The sequence below is a fragment of the Coenobita brevimanus genome, chromosome 101 (assembly GCF_032717465.1).
Source record: "Coenobita brevimanus isolate Jiangsu-jjx chromosome 101, ASM3271746v2, whole genome shotgun sequence".
In the NCBI taxonomy this organism is placed as follows: domain Eukaryota; kingdom Metazoa; phylum Arthropoda; class Malacostraca; order Decapoda; family Coenobitidae; genus Coenobita; species Coenobita brevimanus.
The window spans coordinates 38,074,702-38,100,058 of NC_137054.1; the positions used below are offsets into that span (position 1 = coordinate 38,074,702).

The 25,357-nt window shown below is 43.7% G+C and overlaps 1 protein-coding gene and 1 non-coding gene across 2 annotated transcripts in view; both read left to right on the top strand.

Annotated features, from left to right (window-relative positions):
- The window catches only part of LOC145415010 (protein MON2 homolog), a 1,148,323-nt gene that overhangs the window by 68,808 nt on the left and 1,054,158 nt on the right, over positions 1-25,357 (top strand). The gene's annotated exons all lie outside the window — the stretch shown is intronic.
- LOC145415184 (5S ribosomal RNA) lies at positions 9,890-10,008 on the top strand. The gene has a single exon (XR_013900021.1). It is a non-coding gene; the product is annotated as a 5S ribosomal RNA (ribosomal RNA).

Genomic DNA, 25,357 nt, shown 5'->3' on the forward strand with positions numbered 1-25,357 from the left:
ATGTTCCACCCAAGACCAAAGCATGGACTAAGAGAGAATATGAAGAAATACTGTACTTAGTGAACCAATGAATGCTTGGAAAGATACATCAGTGGAAGTATGCAGTGACATAATAGTGATGGGAGATTTTAACTATAAGGAAGTTTGCTGGGAAGATTGGTACACAGAAGGTGAAGAGTCAAGGGGAAGCAGAATGTTAAATATGGTAATGAGTAACGTCATGACACAGTGGAATAGAGAGAATACAAGATTCAGAGGAAATGAAGAACCCTCTTGACTGGGTCGACTACTAACAAAAAACCCAGATATTATTGACGAGCTGCAGTTGGCCGTTAGGAAAAATTGACCACATTATCATTGAGTATACAGTAAAAGATGAAAGAGACATGGGAATATCAGAATCATATAGAAATGGACAATACAATTATGATAAAGCTGAGTTCGACAGGCTAAGAAAATACTTAACAGAAACTGACGAGAAATTTCAAGAAGGCAAGAGGTGCTGAAGAAAAGTAGGATGAGTTTTTACAGATATACATGGATGGACGTGAGAGATACGTACCGAAGGTGAAGATCAGGGAGAGAAACAAGAAGGAGTGACTTAACAAACAAGAGATGCAAAGAAGCAAGAATGAAGAGGAAAAAGGCTTGGAGGGGATGGAGAAGAGAGGAAACAATCTGTGTGAGAAATATAAACTGGAAAGGAATGAATATGTAAGAATTTGAAAAGACGAAAAAAGAAATTGCAAGAAGAGTGTAGTAGACAAATGCAAGGATGAACCAAAGCTCTTCTACAGACATGTAAATGGAAAATTAACCTCTCCATGGCCGACCATGTGGAATTTGTTTGGCCCCATGGGCCAACCCCACAACCATTTTTTGAAGTTTCAAAATTCATTTTTTTTTTTTTTTTTCTTGCCATATTGAAGAGGAAGTTCCGACACACCTGGCAGTGCAAATTTCAGCTTCCTAGACCCATCCTGTGGCATGCAATCGAACATGGAAGTTGCGCAAAAAGGCAGCTGATATTAGTCACACGTAGGTGACACAACATTGCACTTTTTTTCTTTTTTTTTACCAAAAAACATTGCCAGTAGTGCTGAAAAGGTGTGAAATAACTAGATATGTGTATTTTGAAGTTTTTCAGAGCATAATATGTGAAGTTTGAATTTCTATCTATCTATCTATTGCCAGACGCCATAATCCCGAAAGGGGTGGCCATTTGACATTGAGTTAGTTGTTTCACGGGGAGGGGCACTAACCCTCCACCAACCCACTTGTTGACACGTAGGGAGCACGTATGGGTTGGTTATATGGTTACCACCCAGCGTTGTAAATGGTTTCTTGGTTTACAGGAAACCATTAGGCTTGTCACTCAATGTAAAGCTACCTGTAAAAGAAAGAAAAGCAATAAGAAGTGACAGGAAAGATGGGAGAAATAGGAAGAGAGTAGGGCAGGCACAGAAAAAGAATGATAAAGGCTAAGGAAGAAGTAGGCAGCACTACATCAAGCGAGTGGATGATGGTCGCCACCACCTACCAAGAATATATATAAGTAATCCCTGTACTATCCAGATGCCCACTTTCCGGACACCCCACTTACCGGACATTTCGGTCCGGGATTCAATTTTCCCAAAATTGCCCAAAAATCGCAAAAAAATTGAAAAAAATCTGACTTTTATTCCCCCCATAATTTGAACTCGGCACGTGCGGCACGGACTAGCTGTGTTTTAGTGCGTAGTTCCGCCGCCATCCACTAGAGCGCCCCTGCATCCTCCCCACTTACTGCCCGTCTCTTGTTGTGTGTGCACGCTCGTCATCATGGCCGCCCATGTGCTCACATTTGTGGTGGTGCCCTACTTGCTGCAGGCCCTCCTGCTGCTCTCCTGCCTCTTGTTAGTGTGTGTGATGATGGCCCCACCTCCTGAGAAGAGGAAGAGAGTGGTTTTGACTCTGGAGAAGTAGAGAGAGATATTGGACAAGGTGGAACCGGGATGGTTAACCTCATGCATTCTCCATGAATTCAACCTGGCCCGAATACTTTGTTTGATATCAAGAGATCCCATGACAAACTCATGCAGTACACAGCTGACTTCTCGTTGAAGAACAAACGCAACGTAGAGAGGAAGATGATGTTTACTCCCTGGTATGCTGAAGTCGACCGCTCCACGTTTATTTGGTATTGACAACAACGTGCTGCTGGTGTACTGGTGCATGCCACAGAGCTGAAGGCTGCTGCTGAGAAGTTCGCAAGGCTTCACGACGCCCTAGACTTCAAGGCATCCGAGGGTTGGCTCTTCGCGTTCAAGTTACTACATGGCCTTTTCCAACTATAAGTCCCATGGAGAAGCTTTGGACGCCAATGAGGATGGAGTAGAAGAGTTTCGGCACAAGGTGAAAGACTTGATCAACATTGAGGGCCTCACTCTTGGTCAAGTCTACAATGTTGAAGAAACTGGTTTATTCTATCCCTTTTTGCCAACGAACACTCTAGCATAGGAAACGGAGAAGCATGTACCTGGCCGCAAGCTCTGCAAGCAACGAATATCTGCTTTGTGTTGTGCCAGTGCTAACGGCATGCACCGGCTCAAGCCCGTTATTGTTGGCCATGCAAAGCAGCTTCGATGTTTTCGTGGGGTGATGGATGTCCTTCTTGTTGTTTGGTACCATTCTGTGAAGGCATGGTTCACTGCCCAGATCTTCAAAGACTGGTTCCACCGCCATTTCGTCAAGGAGGTCATCCATTACCAGATGGAGAAACTGGGAATCCCGCGTGACTAGGTAAAGGCCCTCCTTCTCTTGGATAATGCACCTGCTCATCCGTGCGACAAGGACATGGTGGCTGAGAATGGCCGCATTAGGTGTATGTTTATTCCACCTAATACGACTACTCTCATCCAACCAATGGACCAAGGAGTGATCGTGGCAACGAAGAGGCTGTACCAAAGGAAGTTCCTGGACGAGGTGATGGTTGTTCTCGAGGACGAGGACGAGCACAGGGAGGGACGGGACACACTAGGCCAGTGGACTTTGGAAAACATTTGCTGCTACAACATCAAGTCTGCAATCTACAACTGGGCCAGTGCATGGAAGGAAGTCCCTGTCAAGACTCTAGAAAGTGATTGGTCTCGTCTGCTTCTCGGAACGGATGTGGAGCACAATTTCCTAGGTTTCGACGTGGATGACTTCCATGCACATCTACGTGCACATGGCAACGATGTTGATGTGGACGATGTGCGTCAGTGGTTGGATGTCGACGAGGGTGATCCTGGGTATCAGACCATGTTTGATATCGAGATCACATCTTCAGTTGCAGGTGTCAGTACCGAGCTTAAGATTCCGACAAGGACGGCGATGATGATGCGGACTCCTCTCAGCGTGATACTTCTCCAGCCATCCCCAAGTTGAGCACACTCCGGGAACACGTAAAGTTCGTTCTCGACTACCTGGAACACCTGGACTGCGGCAGGGAGATGGGGCCCTTGGGACTTGTGGAGGAAGTGCACGCTTTCAGGCAGCGCATCATTAATTGCTAAAATCGTCTTTCCTTGCGTCAGTCAACCATTGACAGCTTTTTCGGACCTGTGACCCCCACTGTGCCCAGCCCTGGCTCCACACCATCACCTCCCCAAGACAGGCCCTCATCCTCCAAGCCACAACCCAGCACATCAGGGATGGTGGAGTCGCCACTGGACGTGAGTTTGCGCCTCTCTTCTGAGTCGTCTGCAGTGGGTAGTCCATCACCACGTCCCAGTGATGCACCCCTAGGCCACCTGCATCAGCTACTGTCAGACTCTGACAGTGAATAAACAGCAAGAACTCTCCACTAGACCACATGGGAATTTACAGTGTTGTGCAATGAAAAAACAGTGTTAAGAGATTAGAATTCTGAGTGCAAAGACCTAAGTGCAAAGTGCAGCACTGATTTTATTGACATACAATGGAGCACAAATTAGACTAGAGTGTGTAATGTTAAGAAAATGGATTTCTGAGTGCAAAGACTTAAGTGCAGAGTACGACACGGATTTAATGAAGGTAAAATGGAGCGCAAGTAAGACTGGATTGCGCAGTGTTTAGAAAATGGAATTATGAGTGCAAATGACTAAGTTCAGTGCAAGACTTCATTTACAGTGTACTACAGGTGCTTCAGGTACTCCTTTTTACTGTCAGAGTCTGAGAGGAGGCGGGTTATTCATCGAGATGGCCAGGGACTTGTTGTAAGTAACCAGAATGTTTCATATTGTACTGTATTTTTCATACTTACCTCTAAAACCTCATTTCACCCTTTTATGTCCCTTATTGGTGTGAACAGCGTCTTAGGTGCTATGCATGTGCAATAGGGAGGTGTTTTTCTGAGTTAGGCTAGGTTAGGGTCCATAAGTACCAGTCCAGGAGCCAGGGACTTGTTGTAAGTACCCAGAATGTTTAATGTTGTATATACTCACCTCTTAACCCCTTAAACGCGGCCGTGTACGGCCGATCCTCCCCGTGTGGCGGGGTTGTAACGGGGTCTGAGTACCTGTGGGAAAATATTTGCCAAAAATCAGAGATTAACCCTAGAACATTAAAATTTTTATGGCATATAGTACTTACATTCAGCTGTCTCCTGAGACAGATGTTGAGCCTTCGTGGACTACCAAAGGACTTGTGAAGACTTGCAAAGTTGGGTAACAAAGTCTTCACTTTCACACCTCCAGAAACCCAGTTTTCTTTCTACCACAGCCTCAGTCTGTCACAGTACACTTTATACAACAACGTACAGGTAGTTTGGAATCAGTATTTGTACAATAAGCACCGAAAATAAGGCTATAATGAACGGAGCGCACGGCCGACATGCAGCGCGGCGGCGATCTTCCCGTCACTGAACACACATTTGCCTTTTCACGGCTAAAAACACGTATACTACATTATTTTCCTTCATAGTACTTCGCAAAGGCTCGCTTGTCACTATTACGGCCCTAAAAATCACTGTCACTGCCAGTATTGTGAAGCGGGAATGAGGAAGACCACCGCGGCGCGAGTTTATTCAGCCTTACGGCAGGCACTTTATTCTCGCTCCGGTCGGCCACTCGCACTTCATTTCTATCGCTCACTTTCACTCTAGCTGTCAGTTTTTTGCCTTATTCATCAGTGTCACTGTCATTTGTTATAAAAATAATATTTTCTACACAAAAAACTGTCACTGTCAGAACATAGAATAGAAACATATGCTTTCAACTTCTTACACTGGAGTGACTGTCACTCGCAATACTTATATTATTACTATGTACAATTATTTACACCAAAAATCACTGTCACTGTCAGTGCTTTTACAAGTACATACACTAATTTACACTCATCAGACTGTCACTGTCAGTACGTAAAAGAAAACTAAACACTAGTATCACTGTCACTCTCAGTATTATTTTCAAGATTCTTATCCTTATTTTCAATATCTAGTCAGGCTGTGGTAGTCAAAGAAACACGGTTAAGCACAGAGGGGAATTTTGCACTCTTTGCACTGCAAGGAGGTGCGCCTAAATGTTCTGTCCTGCCTGGTAGTGTGGCTGCACACATGACACCTCCTGAGTGCTTTTCCCCTCTTGGCAGTGGCAGGCAGTGGCTCCAGGCGGTGTCGCTGAAGGTAGGCCTGACACTGTAGGCGGTCTGGAGGTGTGTGTGGGTGGCGCCTGGGACCTGATGGCAGTACCTGCCCAAAACGCTGAAGCAGCTGGTACACACAAGTCTTTGAAAATCGTCGGAGAGAGTAGTTTGCTGGCTTCCTGTTCTTGATCTTATATAGGATGAAGGCGTTCAGCATGCACATATCAAGCAAGTGCAAGAACACCTTCCTGTACCAGCGACGGTTCCTCCTCAGGCAGTCTATCTCTGTGGCCAGCATTTCCCCCTTGTGAACTGTGGTGAGCACATTCGCGATTCTCTTATCGTGCCACCTGATCGCCAGCATCTTGTCAGTTTTCTTCAGGTGCACGTCTCCCCGCTTTGATCTTTCAGCCTCGGGGAAGGCAGGGTAGTGTGCCCTATTGATACGGACAGTGCCACATGATCCGACGCCGTGTTCAGAAAGGTACTTGGCGAGTTTTGGAGCTGTATAGTAATTGTCCGTATACAGGACATGATTCCCGCCAAAGTACTTTTCCAACAGCACTTTCACCACAGAACCAGAGAATCCAAAGGGGTCAGTCTTGTCCAAGTCCACATCGCTGGCGGTGTAAATAACGAAGTCTAAGATGAACCCCGTCTCGCAGTCGCACAGCACGAAAAACTTGATTCCAAAGCGGTGGCATTTGCTAGGAATATACTGCACGAACCGAAGACGGCCCCTGAACAAAACAAAGGACTCGTCAATCACAACTTTCTTGAAGGGGCGCAGGAACCTCGTAAACTTTTCCTTGATCAAGTTCAGGATTCCCCTCACTTTCCATAATGGGTCAGTTTGGGAAGGCTCATCATTGTTCGCGAAGTGAAGGTAAGTCATGAGTTGCCTGAAACGATCGCGACTCATGTATTTATTGAAGATGGGTGTGGGGCAAAGATCGTCATAACTCCAGTATTCCTCGAGCTTATGCTTCCAATTGTGGGGCATCAGTAGCATCAAACCAATAAATAAAAAACAGTTTCCTGATCGTTACAGGAACCCATGCTGCCATCCGTGACGTGGATGGCGTTGCAGCTTCACCTTCACCTTCACGAACTGCAGCAGATTGCCCCTGTTCGTCTCGGTACAAATCTGCTCCATTACTTCATTATCCAGGAAGGCCAACAGGTAGTCCAAGCATTCACCATCCTCTGGGACAGGGAAGTCAGCCTGTATTCCACACCCACTGGCATCAAAGGGCAGATCTTCCGGCACAAAATCTGAGCCCTCTGACCACACGAAGGCATCCAGAGTGCCCTGCCTAGGCTGGGAGGTGCTGGGGGCGGCAAGGGGGTGAGGCAGGTCGTGTGGCAGTGGGTGAGGCAGGTGGTGAGGCAGTGCGTGAGGCAGAGGCTGTCCTAGGTTGTGTCGGTGTAGTGGTGGTGGTGGTGGGGAGATAAGCTGAAGGTTCAAGGTCACTTGCGGTGGCATGACTGGCGAGTTGCCTAGTGCGAGTAACCTTAGCTAGTCTTACACTAGGAGACAAAGTTCTACTCCTACTAGCACGAACACTGGGCCTACGGAAACCTCTACGTAAAGTAGACTGCCCACTTCCCTTCTAAGGTGGTGAAGGCGACTCCGAAGACTCCGGAGAAAGGGCAGCTGAAGATGACGACGAGAGAATGGGGCTTGGAGTGCGTGGCGGGCTGGCGGTGGCGTGACGTGGTGTAGGGAACAATGGCTGGGAAGCTGGGTCACCACTTCTTCTCCTCTTGGCCCCCTTTTCACAAGAGCCTTGCCTGTTGAGGTGCTTGGCACAGGAATAGTCACTTCTGGCACCTCAGACTCAGCACTCGATAGCGTGTCCGACTCTGCCAGGCTAGATAAGACACCGACGTCACTTCCATAATCCATGGACGCTTTCAATAACTCACTAGCTATAGCCGAGTCACTAAGTCCCTTAGCAGTTCCTTGTAAGGGTTTGTACGGGGTGGAGGTCACAAAACCCTTTTTCGGAGGGCTGGAAGGCACAGACTCGGAAGAGCTTGAGTTAGACATGGTGTCACCTTGAAAGATTCTCGTGGACTGACGCTAAACAGGGGCAAACCGCACGAAAAAATGCTAGTGTGACAACTGGGGAAACAAGCGTTTCCAAATACCATAAAGTGCTTGCGAGAGGAAGGCGCAGATTGACACGTATGAGCCGTCCACGTGCTGCCATATCGCACGACGAGGGAGGGCCGGGCAGCGGTGTGTGGGTGGGTAAAAAAAATGAAACTTGGCAACAACCGAGGTCAGTAGTACAAAGGTCAAGTGTGCTAAACGTAGCTCAAGGGTGGCGGTACTAATAGACAATACCAGCTGGAGCCTGCTTGCCCGCGGTTATTCAAAATTTACTAGAATCGCAAACGCGACGATCCGCCGTTATGTCCTTTTGGCTGAGCGTCGCAAACGAGACGATCCGCGTTTAAGGGGTTAAACCTCATTCTCTGGTTCTTTTGCATTTATTTCAGTCTTTTATGTCCCTTATTGGTGTGAATTGGGTCTTAAATAGGTGCTATGCATGTCCAGTAGGGAGTTGTATAGGTGTTTTTCTAGTCAGGCTAGGTTAGGGTCCATAAGTATAGGTCCAGGAGGCTGGGGCCCACTATCCGTACGGGACCACTTTCCATACGTGCCTTTGGCTCTGTTACATCGGATAGTGGAGGGATTACTTATCTATCTATCTATCTATCTATCTATCTATATGTCAACCCTCCTAAATCGCGTGTTCATAAAGCATGGCTTTGTAAATTGTGGCTAAGTGGCCGTCAGACTGCCGGCAACCTTAAATCACTGTTAAGTCATGAAAATCATGGACCTAGGCAGTGGCGTTGCGTGGGGGGGGGGGCACAGGGGCGGTTGCCCTGGGCGCAAAATTCTTAGGGGTGGGGGGGAAAAAAAAAAATCATAATAATAAAGTAGTGATTAAAAAAAAATAGCACTCCCTCCCCTCATACTGAAAATCTCCCAATGTTCGTACATTCAACACAGTTTTTCAACATGACGGGGCAAACAAACATTGCCACGCAACATCTGCATTATTTTTCTCGCTAATTACAGCCATACTGTCCTCATGTAATCCTTATCGGTGAATCACAAAAAATCATATATAAAAATTCATAATTTCACCGTGTTGCAAGAGCGCCAGGATAGCCTCGCTGCTCCTCCGCTACCCGCCTCATCTCCGTGATGTGTGACACTAATACGTTACGTAATTTTTAAAATCCACCTCACGCCTAAAGTAATCCTTAAAATGCATATGTGTTAGGCTTGCCAACTATCTGAAGTATAAATCCGGGAGATCGTACACAAACACCATAAAGTGGGGATGCATCCTAAGTGCAGCTGCAATTTCTCGTGTTTCTTGTTAGTGTACTGTGACTGAAATAACATGATCACTCACTGATCACTTCTGGCTGGTTTATATACTTTATATCCTAAGGTAAAACAAACTTTTTACTATAAAAATTAAACGGCGATATATAAATTCCTGAAATAATGAAGCATTTACTTGAAGGTGTAAGAGTAGACGAAAACAAACTACAGAAAATCAGTGTCAAAAGACAACTTTCTTAACACTATGAATACCATGTCTACTGTACTGTACATTCATCAAGGGAAAAAAATATGTAAGATGGGTTTCATCATTCATGTTTCCTTAAATATATATATATACTGTATATATATATATATATATATTAGAGGATTGCATCAGCACACCACTGACTGCTATCATCCGTGACACATCACGCCTGGCGGGAGTAAGATGCGTTACTGATGATGGGACTGGACTAGGGTTCAGCAGCCGATCTGTCTCCTCCACCTATCCTGCGCAGAACGGTACACTTACCTCGTCCATTGCTGTCTGTTCTGTCACGTTTCGTGTTCCGTTATTTGTGCATGTGGCGACAATCCGATCACTAAATTAAGATATGTCGAAATCTCAAAGTACCATCGCCAAGTAATGTTCTCGCCAAAGTTTTGCAACACCAACCCAGAGTAAAACATGATTTTTTAAATACAAGATCTTGGGTTTACCCCTGCCTTGGGTTCTTGGAGATTAATTCAAAAAATCACCTGGATCTTTTTTTTTTTTTTTCCCAAAAAAATATACACACTAAACTTGGAAAATACTTTAATGATTAGTATGAAATGGTCGTCTATAATAACGTGTACGCACCCTGTGAACTGTGTGTGCAGATGCAAAAGCACTTTCCTCTTGATGAAGAAAATGTGTTGGCATTACTCAATATTTTTTATTCAAAAGTAGCCAACGGCCATACCACGTTGAGTACACCGCTTCTCGTCCGATCAGCGAAGTTAAGCAACGTTGGGTCTGGTTAGTACTTGGATGGGTGACCGCCTGGGAACACCAGATGCTGTTGGCATCCCTACGTGTCAAGTGGGGTTGGTGGAGGATTAGTGCCCCTCCCTGTAAAACAATTAACCCTAAGCCTTTGGCCACCCCGTTTGGGATACATGGCATCTGGTAATGAATGAATGAAAAAAAAGCTCTTGCTCCCAGAAGAAGAAAAGCACATTACAAATTTGGTGCTACACTTCTCTACTCTAGCAAAGGAGAAAGAATTTGATTCTCTACAGGAACAGTGGCAAGAACTGTTGCATTCCATATCAACTCTTCTGCATCTCAATCAGCGACATATTTCTGGTATTTTTGCTTGGAATAACTGATGGGAATAATCAGTCTAAATTTGAATTTCTTTCAAGACTAATGTGTGTTCTTTTAGTTCTACCACATTCTTCTGCGTTAGTTGATTGTTCTCACAAATGACTATGCTAAAAACCATGACCACGAACAGATTGTTGACCCACACAACTGTCAATCATTTGTTTGCAAAAGAAGCCATTGCTTGACAAGAAGTACTGTGCTTTGAATGGAAACCATCAAAAGAACTCATCATTGACATGAAAAGTGACAACATTGGCCAGCATTATGGAGATAAGTGTTGCAGCACACAGCAGGCAACACGTATCCTGTCGATGAGCCCGAAGTTGCCAGTAGCAGAGAGGAAAACACACAGGTTTATGTACAATAATTCTGCTGTATAAAAGCCTTAAAAATGAGTTGAAGGAGCTACACCTGTATTTTTATGTACATATAAAAATTGTTAAGTATATCTTGTTTTTTTTCATTCGATCTTGGAGATTTTAGGTGAGCCATCTTGGATGTTGCTACTTTCCCCGGTGGTAACCCTGGCTGTAGCCAGTGTGTGCGTGTGCCAAGATAAGAGATTGATTGTTTGATGTATTTTGTTGTTCTGGAGTGTCGACAAGTTAGTTTTTTTTTTTTTTTTTTTTTTTTTTTTTTTTTTTTATTGACACGGTAGTCATTTCTTATTCTTCGTTCTTCTGTTTCAACTATGTAATATATATATATCTATATCTATCTATCTATCTCTCTCTCTCTCTGTCTCTCTCTCTCTCTATATATATACAGTATATATATATATATATATATATATATATATATTTATGTATGTTTATATATATATAATCGATTTTTTAATGGTTTAAACATTTATGAACGTGAAGATATGGTTATACAATGAAATATTTTCTTAAAATACGTGTGCCTGGGGGGTAAGGGGTTCAATTATTGGACTGGTGGAAGGGACTCAGGGAGTGCTAACGGTCCACAAGTTAGGGGGCGCAATACTTTCTTTGCCCCGGGTGCTGGCAGCCCACGCTACGCCACTGGACCTAGGCACCCAAGTAGGCCTTTTCCAAGGAGAACTTAAACCACGGCATTCAAACTGAAAATTGTGACCCAACAACCAATCACTGTGCATCTCTGGTGGCAAGTGTGCATACTAATGCCGCCATGTTGCTGTCGTTCTTGTCCTGCCAGTCCGCACACTACAGACCGTCGCCATGGAGTATGAGAGCTACCTTCCTTTTTTTTGCAACCTCCCTGCCTCCTACCTGCCATAGCCCCTCCCGACCCCCTGATGAAGCGCTTTAAGCAGTATGGCATCAAGAAGCTGCCGCCGTTGTCGTACAGTCAACGTTTGGAGCCCATTCATTGTGTTGAGAAGGGAGAGAAGTTTTCAAAGCTGGCGAAAGAGTTTGGGTAGAATGAGTCGACCATAAGGATGATCTACAAGAACAGGGAGAAGATGAAGAAGTGCGTCAAGGTTTATGGGACTGGGCTTATTGATGGCCGGGTGCGGTGAAGGGATGGGGCAGTAATTTGGATAGAAAGATGTCTGGAAATGTTCGTCCTGAGGCAGGCAAGGAAGAATATTCTAGTTGACGGCTCAGTCATCAGGGAGAAGGCTAAGAGTTTTCACAAATTGTTAAGTCAATGACTCAGTATCAACCCCCCTAAGCCCTTCCATGCTAGCCATGCATGGTTGGCTAACTTTCTGACGAGAAAGCACCTGAAGAACGTGCAAACGACAGGAGAGAGAGCGTCTGCTGATGCGGCCGTGGCAGAGGACTTTCTGACCGTCCTCCAGGCAGTTTTGGAGGAGGGGGGTTATATGGTAGAAACTGTGCATTTTTACAAGGACTTGCATAACTGCAGAGTTAATGAGAGACATCAGGAACTCATCACCCACTATTTTGCCCGGGTAAGGGCAGAAGCTGAGCCTGAACCATAGCCTGGCCCTTCACACACTAAGGACGTGGATGACGTAGCATCTGTCATCTCTGAGGCAGACTTTGAGGGCTTCCTGAGGGAGGCAGAGGAGCTGGAGACAGGAGAACATCATGAGGGAGCACCGCCACCTCATGGTGAGAGGTTCTAAGTTCTTCCCAGCACCACCCCACTCCATTCACTTAAGCAGTTTTGTCATAGGATTAAGGCGAGATCCCTTGATATTGCTTATTTCTATTTAATACATGCACTGAATATTCCTAAATCTGTATGTTTGTGTTTGATGGTGCCTAGAAAGGTGTAGGTAGGGTGCTGTGGGGGCGGGTTGGCCAAAGTCCAGACCCAAATTAATTTTTCACATAAGAGTTATTATTCATAAATCACGGAATTCATAAATCACAGCAGTGGTTCAGACCCAAATTGCCACAATTTACGAGGATTTAGTGTATATATATATATATATTTATATATTATGAATTTATTTTGCATTTTTCGGTGTTTATTGTGTGTATGGTAGTATTGACTTATTTTTGTAGTCTGGGTGGTGGAGTTTGTTGGAAAAGAGAGGGAAGAGTTTCTTTTTTCAGACCTAATTGAGATAAACGTCATCCCTTGAGTGTACAGACTGGACAGTGAGGGTTGAAATGTGAGACGACCTGCCATTCACACCTTGCACGAGATGATTAGTAGGAAGGGCAGGGAGGCCTTTCCACCCACGAAAGCATCATGTGAACATGGAAAACATTCCTGTTATGCTTGTAAAAGGCAAAGAAAATGTAAAACGATTCAAAACTGTAAAACAAACCTGAGCAAACAGGTAAAGATACCAAACAAAAATTATTTTTTCCTTTTACTTTCATGTGTGTGTTTATTTATAATTGTAAACAGGGTAGTTGTGTGTGTTTCACAAGAGAGGAGAAAGATGATATTTTCTGTCTGGGTCAAGATAATGGGTCTAACTGTGTGTTTAGGCATGGCCACGAGCGAGAAAATTGTGCATCCACTTGTCACGGCAGCAGGTGGTGAACTGACATATGAGGTGTGAGAGTGTGAAGTGAAGGTCAGTCTCACGTTCCAGATGTGGATTCACTTCCCAAAAGTTTTCACAGTTTTCTACAAGTCGCACTGCATCGAATGATCCAAATCTGTACAACAAACCTGAGCAAATAGGTAAGGATACCATGACAAAAATGTATTTTTCTCCTATTATCATGTTTTTTTTTGTTTATGCCTGTATTCATTCGTAATTGTAAGCAGGGTGGTCGTGAGTGTTTTGCAAGGGAGGACAAAAATGATATTTTCTGTCTGGGTCGAGATAATGGGTATACTGTAGTTGTGCTTGTATAGGCCTGGCCACAAGCAGAAAAACTGAAAATCCACTCATCACAGCAGCAGGCTCTGAACTGCCTGATAGGATGTATGGGAGTGTAGCATAGGTCAGTCTCAAGATGTTCAAAATGTTTGTTCACTTCCCAAAAATTCTTGTTTTTTTTATAAGCTGGATTCGAATGACTTCGGTGACCATGATACAGTAAAACATCATTTGATGCCGGTGGCCATGGAGGGGTTTAAAAACATGGAAGGAATGTACAAATTGAAAGTAGGTGGAGTCGTTTACGAGGTTCCAGACACACAGGCTGAAGTGATGAAGGTTTGTTTTCAAACCGTTTTTAAAAGAGAGAGTGAGTTTAGTGAATATAATGATAGACCTAAGGACTTAGTGCTTGACAAAATACAAGTAGATATACAAGAAGTAATGGAATTAATGGAAAAACAAGATATTAGGAAAGCACCAAGGCCAGATGGAGTGTTTAACTGGATAATAAAAGAGTGTCCTGTAGAAAGGAACTAGCGTGAAGGATACATGACATCAATATGAACTCACTAGCAAAAAGCGAAGTCCATCGGGATTGGAAAAGAGCAAATGTGGTCTCCATATAAAAGGAGGAAACAAGGAGGAGCCACTGAATTAAAGGCTGGTATCACTAACCAGTGTTGTAGCAAAAATTTGTGAGATCATAGTGAAAGACCAATGGATTAAATTTCTGGAAGGAACTAATACAACAACAGATTGTCAGTTTGGCTTCAGAAAAGGAAGGTCATGTACCACAAACCTACTAAGCTTTTACTCAAGTGTGATAGATGGTACGCAAGAGAGGGATGGATGGATGGATTGTCTTCTTGGACCTAAAGAAAGCATTTGACAAGGTACCAAACAGGATATTGTTGTGGAAACTTGAACACGGGAGGTCTAAAAGGAGCATTACTTAAGTTGATGAAGGGTTTTTTGGAGGAAAGGGAGATAAGAACAGTCATAAAGGACCAACAGTCAGAGTGGTGTTAAGTAATTAGTGGTGTACTTCATGGTCAGTTTTGGCACCAATCATGTTCCAGGTTTATGTAAATGATATGGTGGAAGGAATAGACAGTTCTGTTATGGAAAGTGAAAAAAGAAGAAGAGTGTAAACAGCTGCATATGGACCTTAATCAGATATCTGACTGGAGTCAAGTGTGGGAAATGCAGTTTAATGAGAAGAAATGTAAAGTAATTGAATTTGGAAAGAGTACAAAGAGACACCTTTCTGATTGGTGATATGAATGGTAAAGTTGGGAATGTGAAGGTGGATGGAATAGTTGGTGAGTAGGGTGTGCCTGCTGAGATAGATGAGAATGGGAGTGCATTAGTGGACATTTGTGCTGGAAGGGGGTTGGTGATAGCCAATACCATCTTCAGGCATAAATGATCCTCAGGTATACATAGCGAGTGATGAGAAGGGTGGGTGGTGAACTGAATGAAAGGAAGGCAATGATTGATTATGCGTGTGTGGATGAAAGGATGCGAAGATGTGTAATGGATGCAAGAGTTTATAGAGGTTGGGGGAGTGGACTTTCTGACCACTACTTGGTGGTGGCCAGAATTAAAGTTCAAGTTAAGATGGAGGAATAGAAGAAGGGAAAGACGAGAGGAAGGAGTAGTTGCAAGGAGAGTGGAAAGGTTACAAGAGGATGAGAAAAAGGCAGAGTATAAGAGAGAAGTGGAGGAACGATTGGGCAAATATGAATTGGAGCAGATGGGAGATGTGGAAGGTGTGTGTAGAATATTTACAGAAGAAATATGTGCAGTATGTGATGTGGTATGTGGAAGGAAGAGAAGACGGAGGGGGGTGCAAGGAACAGCGTGGTGGACTGAAGAGGTGAAACAGGCTGTGGCACAAAAGAAGAAAGCATACAATGAATGGATGAGAAATAGGGGCATGGAAGAGGTTGAGAGGCGGAAGAGAGAGTTATATGTAGAAAGAAAGAGAGAGGTGAAAAGATTAGTGAGAGAGAGTAAGAAGAGAGTGGATGAGGAATTTGGAAGGAATTTGAGTGTAAAGTGGAGGGACTGTAAGAAAATGTTCTGGAAAGAGGTGAAAAGAGTAAGACAGGGTGGAAGTGAAGTTAGCAGGGGAGTGAAAGATAAAAATGGTAGATTACTAGTGGAGAAGGGAGAAAAAGTGAGCAGATGGAGAGAACACTTTAAGGAATTGTTGAATGTAGAGGATGGAAGTAATGCGAGTATAAGTGGCTGGGGAATGGCTGGGAGAAGGAGGGAGGTGAGAAGACAGGAAGAAATCAGTAGGATAGAAGTTGTGGAAGCAATGAAGAAAGTTAAATCAGGGAAAGCCCCAGGAATTGATGGAGTGTGTGGTGAAATGCTGAAGCATGGGGGAGAGATACAGTAGTAGTAGAATGGATGTGGAAGATGTGCAGATTGGCCTGGGAGGAAGGTAGAGTCCCGGAGGATTGGAAGTCAGGTATATTTATTCCCTTGTACAAAGGAAAAGGGGAAAAAGAAGTGTGTGGTAATCATAGGGGCATTTGTCTTCTTAGTATAATAGGAAAAGTGTATGGTAGGATACTTATTGACAGAGTTAGAGAAAGAACAGAAAAATTAGTTGGAGAAGAACAGGGAGGTTTAGGAAGGGAAGAGGTTGTGTAGACCAGATATTCATTCTCAGATCTTTAGTGGAAAAGTTTCTAGAGAAGGGAAAGAAGTTGTATGCGGCTTTCATGGATTTGGAGAAAGCATATGACAGGGTGGATAGACAAGGATTGTGGAAAGTGTTAAGAATATATGGAGTAGATTGGAAGTTGTTGAATGCTGTGAAGAGTATATACGATGGTGCGAAGGTTGCAGTGCGTTTGGATGTTGAACTAAGTGAATTTTTCTCTTTGAAAATTGGTTTGAAACAGGGATGTGTCATGTCTCCATGGTTGTTCAATCTGTACATGGATGGGGTAATAAAAGAGGTACAAGGTAGGGTAGTGGATGTTGGAGTGGCCGTGGTGAGAGAGGATAGTGTTTGGAAACTCCCTGTACTGTTGTTTGCAGATGATACTGTGTTGTTGAGTGAAGACGAAGGGGAGCTGCAAGGCTTGGTGGATGAGTTTGAGAGAGTGTGTAAGAGACGGAATCTAAAGGTGAATGTAGGGAAGAGTAAAGTGATGGTCTTTGAGAGAGGTGAAGTCAGTGAATGTACAGCGAGGTTGGATGATGAGGAATTGGAAAATGTGAGTACGTTTAAGTACTTGGGTAGTGTGATGAGTAAGGATGGAGGTTTGGAGGGTGAAGTGCTTGAAAGGGTACAGCAGGGAAGAAAGGTTGCTGGTTCTTTGAAAGCAGTGATAAGAAACAGGGAAGTGAGCATGGAAGTGAAAAAGTTACTACATGACAGTATTGTGATACCAACTCTAACGTACGGAAGTGAAGCTTGGACGTTGTTGGAAGGACACAAGTCAAGAGTGAGAGCAGTGGAAATGAGTTATTTAAGAGGAGCCTGTGGAGTCACATGGAGAGACAGGCTGACGAATGAGGATATAAAGGAGCGTTGTGGTGTTGATGTGGATGTGATAGGAAGCGTTATGAGGAACACACTGAGGTGGTTTGGCCATGTGGGGAGGATGGAGGGTGAAAGACTGACGAAGAGAGTGTATGTGAGTGAGGTGGAGGGTGGAAGAGGGAGGGGGAGGCCGAGGATGAGATGGAGGGATGGGGTGGAGAGGTATATGAGAGAGGGGGGTGTGAGTTGGGAGCAGGGCAGTGAAATGGCGGGGGACAGGGCGACTTGGAGGCGATTTGTTTGTGGCCATCCCAAACGGGATTGAGGCGTCTGGCAATAGATAGATAGATAGATAGATCTCTTTGTCCAGGCTATTCCACAGGTCTGTACATCTATAAGGAAAACTACATTTCTTGATATCTTTCAAGCAGCTGGGCTTCTTCAGTTTCATTCCGTGTCCTCTTGTTGCTCTCTTACCCCGTACAAACAGATCTTCTTTGTCAATTTTATCTTCTCCCATCATGGTCCTGGACACTGCAATCTTGTCGCCTCTCATTCTCCTCTCCTCTAAGGAAGGCAAATCCGGCTTTTCCAGCTTCTCTCTGTACGACAGATTTACCAGGCTATGGACCATTTTGGTTGCTGTTCTTTGTATTCTCTCAATCTTGTTTATATCTTTCTTTTTGTGTGCAAACCACACTACTGCTGCATATTCTAACCTGGAGCAGATCATGTCCACTATCAATTTTTTCATCATCTCATCCATATAATGAAATGCTACTCTTATGTTAGTCAAGAGTTTGCACGTCTCTCTAACTGTCTTGTTAATATGCTTATCAGGTGACAAACTGTCCTGGACCAGCACTCCCAAATCTTTCTCTTCTCTCGCTTTTGTGATTGCTTCATTACCCATCAAATAATTCGGTGATGGCCTCTTGGTACTGTGCTTTTACCCATTTCCAGTATTTTACATTTTTTTGCATTGAATTTCATTTCCCACATCCGACTCCAATCGTGTATCCTATCCAGATCCTCCTGCAGTATTTTACAATCCTCCTCAACCTCTACCTTCCTCAAGATCTTTGCATCATCAGCAAACAGAGTAGCATAACTATTCACTCCATCTACCATATCATTTATGTAAATCAGGAACATTACTGGCACCAACACTGAGCCCTGTGGGGCTCCACTTGTTACTTCCCTCCATCCAGACATCTTATCCTTTATTACTGTCCTCATTTGTCTGTGTCTCAAAAAGTCTCTCATCCATTCCAGGAGGTTCCCCTTCAGTTCTCCTATATGCTCTAGTTTCCACATTAGTCTCTTATGGGGTACCTTGACGAAGGCCTTCTCCAAATCTAAATACAGACACAATCCATCCAACCATCTCTCTCCTGTAGCACATCAATCACCTTTGAGTAAAAGCTCAACAAGTTGGAAACACATGACCTTCCACTTCTGAATCCAAACTGACTCTCAGTCAGAATATTCATCTCTTCCAGACATCTATCTATCTTTCAGAATTCTCTCGCACAAGTTTGCGACCATTCTGGTTAGGGACACTGATCTATAATTCAGGGGTTCTTCCCTGTTTCCTCCCTTATAAATCAGTACCACATTTGCCCTTTTCCATTCTTGAGGCACTTTCCCTTCTTCTAGAGAACACACAGTTAAACTGTGAATCTTATCCGTCAGTTGTTCTTTGCATTCCTTCAGTACCGTATTAGAGATTCCATCTGGTCCTGGGGCTTTCCGTACATCTTGAGTTTCCAGTAATTTATACACTTCCTTTACTTCCACTTTTATATCTTTTATCACTACATTTCTAGTCACTACCTCGCCTTCCACAAACTCCTTTTAATTAGTGAAAACTGATTGGAAACATTTGTTCATTATTTCTGCTTGCATTGCCGCATCTTTATAGACCTCTCCTTCTACTTTCAGTTTGGTGATTCCTTCCTTTTGTTTCAGTTTGCCATTGACAAATTGATAAATCTATAAAACAATTTGGGTTCATCCATACATTTTTTTTTTTTTTTTTTTTTTAATGTGAGGAAGAAGGAACCAACGGCAGTGAGCCCGCAAAACTGTTCCTTCCAAGAGAAAAACAAAATACAAGAGAGAGCCAAATTCGAAATCCATTCATTTCAAAATACCTGGACACACTGCATTTCAAAGACTGGAGATCATAGGAAGCAGGAAATACAGACAGAGGGAGACAGTTCCAGAGTTGACCTGTTGCATAAATGAAGGACTGGGAGTAACGGTTAACTCTTGCATTAGAGAGTTGGACAGAAAAGGGGTGAGAGTTTGCTGCTAGACGGATGCTACGCGCCTGTCGTAAAAGTGGAGGAATGCATGGAAACAGTTCAGAGGAACAGTGACCATTGAAGTAGCGATAGAAAAGAGATAAAGATGCAACATTGCGGGGAAGAGACAGAGGTTGAAGGGAGTCAGTAAGAGGGGGAGAGTTAATGAGACGAAAAGCCTTTGACTCCACCCTATTGAGAAGAGCTGTATGTGGGGAGCCTCCCCACACATGAGAGTTGTACTCCACTCAGGGGCGGATAAAACCCCTGTATAGAATCAACAATTGTGCAGGGGCAAAGAAGGAACGGAGTCGGCTTAGCACACCCAATCACTTGGAAGCAAATTTTACAAGAGACGTAATATGATCTTTCCAAGACAAGTCCCGAGCAAATGAAACCCCAAGCATGTTCAACGATGATGCAGGATTAAGTTGAGTATTATTAAACATAAGTGGGTATACCTGTGGAAGATTTTGTCGGGTTGATAGGTGCAAAAACTGAGTCTTTTACGTATTAAAAACAACCAGATTATTTTTACCCCAATCAGACATACAAGCCAAGTCAGACATTAGGTGTGCCATAGCCTCATCCCTTGCCTGTTGAAGTAACTGCTGAGATGGACGTTGTGGGAATCGAATGGAAAGGTGAAGGGTGGAGTCATCAGCGTATGAGTGGATAGGGTTAGATGTACAGCTTAGAAGGTCATTGATGAATAAAAGGAAGAGAGTTGGTGATAGGACAGAGCCCTGAGGAACACCACTATTACTAGATCTAGGAGAAGAACGATAGCCATCTACAACAGCGGCTATAGAACAACCAGAAAGGAAGCTAGAGATGAAGGCATAGGTGACATGTAGAGGTGTATGGTATGTAGGAGGACTGCTGGGCCTTGATAGCAGGCTGTGAAGCCTATGCCCAGAGTCGGACACATAAAAAAAAAAAAAAAAAAAAAAAAGATAGAAGGATAGAAACCGTGAGAGCAGTTTGGAAATTAAAGATTTATGCCAGACTCGATCGAAAGCCTTTGAGATGTCAAGTGCAATAGCAAAGCTTTCGCCAATGTCCCGAAAGGAGGATGACCAGGAGTCTGAAAGGTAGGTGAGAAGATCGCCTGTGGAGCGTCCCTGACGGAACCCATACTGACGATCATAAAGAAGGTTGTGATAGGAAAGATGCTTTAAAATTTTCTATTAAGAATAGACTCAAAAACTTTTGAGATACAGAATGTTAAAGCAATTGGACGATAGTTAGAGGGTTGGGAATGGTCACCCTTCTTTGGGACTGGCTGAATGAGAGGAAACTTCCAGCAAGAAGGAAAGGTACAAGTTGACAGACAAAGGCGAAAGAGTTTGCCTAAGCAGGGTGTAAGCACAGAAGCACAGTTCTTGTGAACAACAGGAGGAACTCCATCAGGCCCATATGCCTTATTAGTACTGAGGCCAGCAATGGCAGAAAATACATCAGGTGAAGAAATTTTAATGTTAGCCATGAGGAAATCAGAGGGGGGAGGTGATGGAGGAACAGCATCGGAATCGTCTAAGGTGGAATTGGAGGAGAAAGTCTGAGCGAAGAGATCTGCTTTATCAGTAGAAGAAATAGCTACAGAGCCATCAGAGTAGAAAAGAGGAGGGAAGGATGATGAGGTAAAGTTGTTAGAAAGGTTTTTGGCAAGGTGCCAGAAGGAGCAGGAAAGAGTTCGAGTCAGAGAGTTGAGAGCATTTTGTACGGATGAAATTATTTTTAGCAGAGCGAAGAACAGACTTAGCATGATTCCGGGCAGAAATGTATAAAAGATGTGATTCAGGGGTGGATTGGCTCCAGTACCTTTTATAGGCCCTCTCCTTGTTGCAGACAGCATTAGAACAAGCATGATTAAACCAAGGCTTTGGTGCATTAGTCAAAGGATTTGAGAAAGAAATGTATGCTTCCATGACCGAGAGAATAACCTCCATAATGCGCAAGGCACACCCAGATGGCTCCCAGCCATGGAAGCAATAATCATTCCAGGGAGAATCAAAGAAGTACTGCCTGAGGGCCTCCCAATCCGCATCTCCGAAGTGTCATAGACGACGTTTTTTTTAGAGGGTCCGCAGGCCGTACCGGAGTGATAGGACAGGTTAAGGTGATAAGGTTGTGATCGGAGGAGCCCAGCGGAGAGAAAAGATTAAAAGTGTAAGCAGAAGGATTAGTTGTAAGGAAGAGATAAAGTATGTTGGAGCTCTCTCCAAGGCGGTCAGGGATATGGACAGGATGCTGTACAAGCTGCTCTAGGTCATTAAAGATAGAAAAGATGTAGGCTTGTTCACCAGGTGGATCCGTGAAAGGAGAGGAGAGCCAAGGGTGGAGGTGAACATTGAAATCTCCAAGAATGGAGATTTCAGAGAAAGGAGAAATGGATAGAATGTGTTCCATCGTAGAAGTAAGATATACAAAGAATTTTTGATAGTCAGTAGAATTAGGAGATAAGTAAACAGCACAGATATTTTTAGTCAGAGAATGACGAAAGCCGAAGCCAGAGTGTAGAGAATTCAGAAGAATCGAGTTCAGGAACACGAGAGCAAGATAAGTTGTTGCGTATATATACACAACAGCCACCTTTGGCTTTGAAATGAGTATAGAGAAAGTAGGAGGATACATAAAAGGGTTTGCTGTCAGTTGCCTCAGATAGCTGAGTCTCAGTTAGGAAAAGGTGAGGTTTAGAGAAGGAGAGGTGGTGCTCAGCAGAGCGAAAGTTAGAGGAAAGGCCACGAATGTTGCAGAAATGAAGAAGAAGAGGGTCAGACAGTGGTTCCAAGCACCTTGAGTCGTCACCGGGAGAGGGGCTGAAGATGGGGGCATTTATGGTCCCCTCCCCTGGGCCTCCGAGGCTATATTATTCGACGCCATTTTTGAAAATTTTGAAAAGGAAGTGTGGTGTGTACTGTGCATGCAGTTTGGTGTTGATAGTTGGAGAAACTTGTATTGGAGAGCATGCTGGTCTACTCTCTGTGTTACTGAGACAGCAAAGGGGGATAGTCAGGACCTTGTCCCGAGGGCTGATGAAACGTGAGCTCCAGCTCTCCCTGTCATCAGCTTTCCATCCACCTTGGGAGTACTGCCCTGCTCGACTGGTGCTACAGTCTTGTGTATTCATTTCTAGTTCTCTTATATTCTTCTTTCGTTCTGTTGTTACCTCTCTTTCTCCACTTGTTCCATGCCGTGTCTCCTTTTTTATTTGCTATCATACACTTTCTATTAACCCTTTAAACGCGGATCGTCGCATTTGCGACGCTCGGCGAAAAGGACATAACGGCGGAGCGTTGCGTTTGCGATTCTAGTAAATTTTGAATAACCGCGGGCAAGCAGGCTCCAGCTGGTATTGTCTATTAGTACCACCACCCTTTAGCTACAGTTAGCATACTTTACCTTTGTACTACTGACCTCCGTTGTTGCCAAGTATCGCTTCCCCCCCCCCCCACCACCACCACCACGGCCTGGCCAGCCTGGCTGTGATACATGGCAGCGCTCTGACTGCTCAGAACTGTAAATCTGCGCATTCCTCTCACAAGCAGTTTATGCTAATAGGAAACGCTTGTTTCCCCAGTTGTAACACTAGCTTTTTTTCACACGGTTTGCCCCTGTTTAGCGTCAGTTTACCGCAGGCTTTCAAAGTGACATTATGGCGAGTTCTAGCTCTTCCGAGTCAGTGCAAGCAACCGATAGGAACGAGAATAAAGTGACGGGCGTAAGGCAGAATAAAAAGCGCGCTGCGGTGATCTTTTGGGAAGTAATATGATTGAAAATAATGTAGTATACATGTTTTTAGCTGTGAAAATGGAAATGTTTGTTGAGTGACGGGAAGACCGCCGCCGCGCTGCATGTCGGCCGTACGCTCCATTGATTTTAGCCTTATTTTCAGTGCTTATTGTACAAATACGGATTCCAAACTACCTTTACGTTGTAGTATAAAGTTTACTGTGACAGAATGAGGCTGTGGTAGAGGGGAAACCGGGTTGCTGAAGGTGTGAAAGTGAAGATTTTGTTACCCAAGTTTGCAAGTCTCCACAAGTCCTTGGGTAGGCCACGAAGGCTCAACACCTGTCTCTGGAGAAAGCTGAATGTAAGTACTCTGCCATACCAAGTATAATGTTCTAGGGTTAATCTCTGATTTTTGGCTAATATTTTCCTACAGGTACTCAGACCACGATACAACCCCGCCACTCGGGGGGGGGGGGGTCGACTGTTCACGGCCGCGTTGAAGCGGTTAAACCACTTCTTTTTCTTGTTATTTTTGCCCTTACTCTTGGCACAAATTTTTCCACTCCCAAATTATAGAGGTCTAGAAAAAATCCCACTTCCTTTGTATCTCTCTTGTTTCTCTGAATTTTCTCCAATCCACATTTTCGAAAAATTTTCTCAGTCCTGTAAAGTTTGCTTTCCCAAAGTTGTAACATCCCTGTCTATAAAGCTCGTCCCTTGGCTCCACATTCTCTATTATCATCTGAAACTCAGTGACCACATGATCACTTTTTCCAACAGGACACAGATATTTCAAAAATTCTATTACATCGGTTTCTTTGGTAAACGGTAGATCCAGCCTTGCTGGTGTGTCCTCACCTCGGAACCGTGTCTCTTATTTTACCCATTGCGTCATCACATTCTTCATTGTTGTATTTAATAATATAGTGTCCCATGAATCTTTGCAGCTTCCTGAGTCCCATTCCTCCCAGTTCACCTCTTTACAAACGAAGTCACCTATTGAAATTACAGTATATTGTTGCTTTTCTCATTCATTTCCCGTAAATAACTAGCCATGTCTGACAATATTTCCTAGTATTCATGATCACTCCATGTTCTTGTCTTAAGGGAAACATACACTACCGCCATATCTCTCTTGCTATTCTAATTTCTAATTTCATATTTATCACTTCAGCCCTGCCTTCTATTTTCACGGTATCTGCATTTATGTTCTTTTCACTGCTCTCATCACTCTTCTTCCCGCTTTTTCTTTTCTGTCTATCTCCACAGTTTGTATTTACCATCTCCCATGTGAACATCAATATCTTCTCTTAACTTGGTCTCTACAAAGCACATAATATCAGGTTCATGTACCCTCAAAAAATCGTTGATTTCTGTGTGTGTGTGTGTGTGTGTGTTTGTGTGTGTTTTACAAGCACAGGCCTCTTAGGGGAGTGTTCTTACGTAATTGTATCTTTACAGGAATGAGTGAGGCTTGTACTGTCCCGTGTCTTAAACCATATTTGTCGTACATATCCTTAAAATTGTGAATTGTTTTGGCACATTATTTCATTCAGTAGTGCATTCCACTGATCAATTGCTCTATTTGGGAAACTAAATTTCCTTCCGTCTTTATCACCTCTCTTCTTATGCAGTTTTTTGCAGTGTCCTCTTGCTGATGCATCCCCATAGGATAAGTAATCATTTATGTCTATTTTCTCCTTCCCTGATATGCATTTATATAGCATAATCATGTCACCTCTTTTCCTTCTCTCCTGTAGTGTTGGTAGATTCAGTTTATTTAGTCTGTCTTCTTAGCTTAGATCCATCAAGCCTGGTACCCATTGTGTAGCGGCCCTTTTAACTTTTTCAATCTTGTCTATGTGTTTTTTGAGATGAGGACTCCAGACTACTGATGCATACTCCAGGGTTGGTCTAATGAATGATGTTATTATCTTTCTTAGCATGTCTTCATTTATGTATGTGAATGCTCTTCTCATATTAGCAAGCAGTGTATACATGTTCTGTACCTTCTCACTGATGTGGTCAGCCGGAGATAGTCTTATTGATAATCACACCTAGGTCCTTCTCTCTTTCTGATGTGTGTAAGGTTTTATTTCGTAACGTATAATCCCAATCAGGTCTTTTCCCACTTTTACCAAACTTGATTACATGACACTTGCCCACATTGAATTCCATTTGCCATGTATTACTCCATTCATGAAGTTTATTTAATTCTTCTTGTAGCTCTTTACAAGAGTCTGTGTTA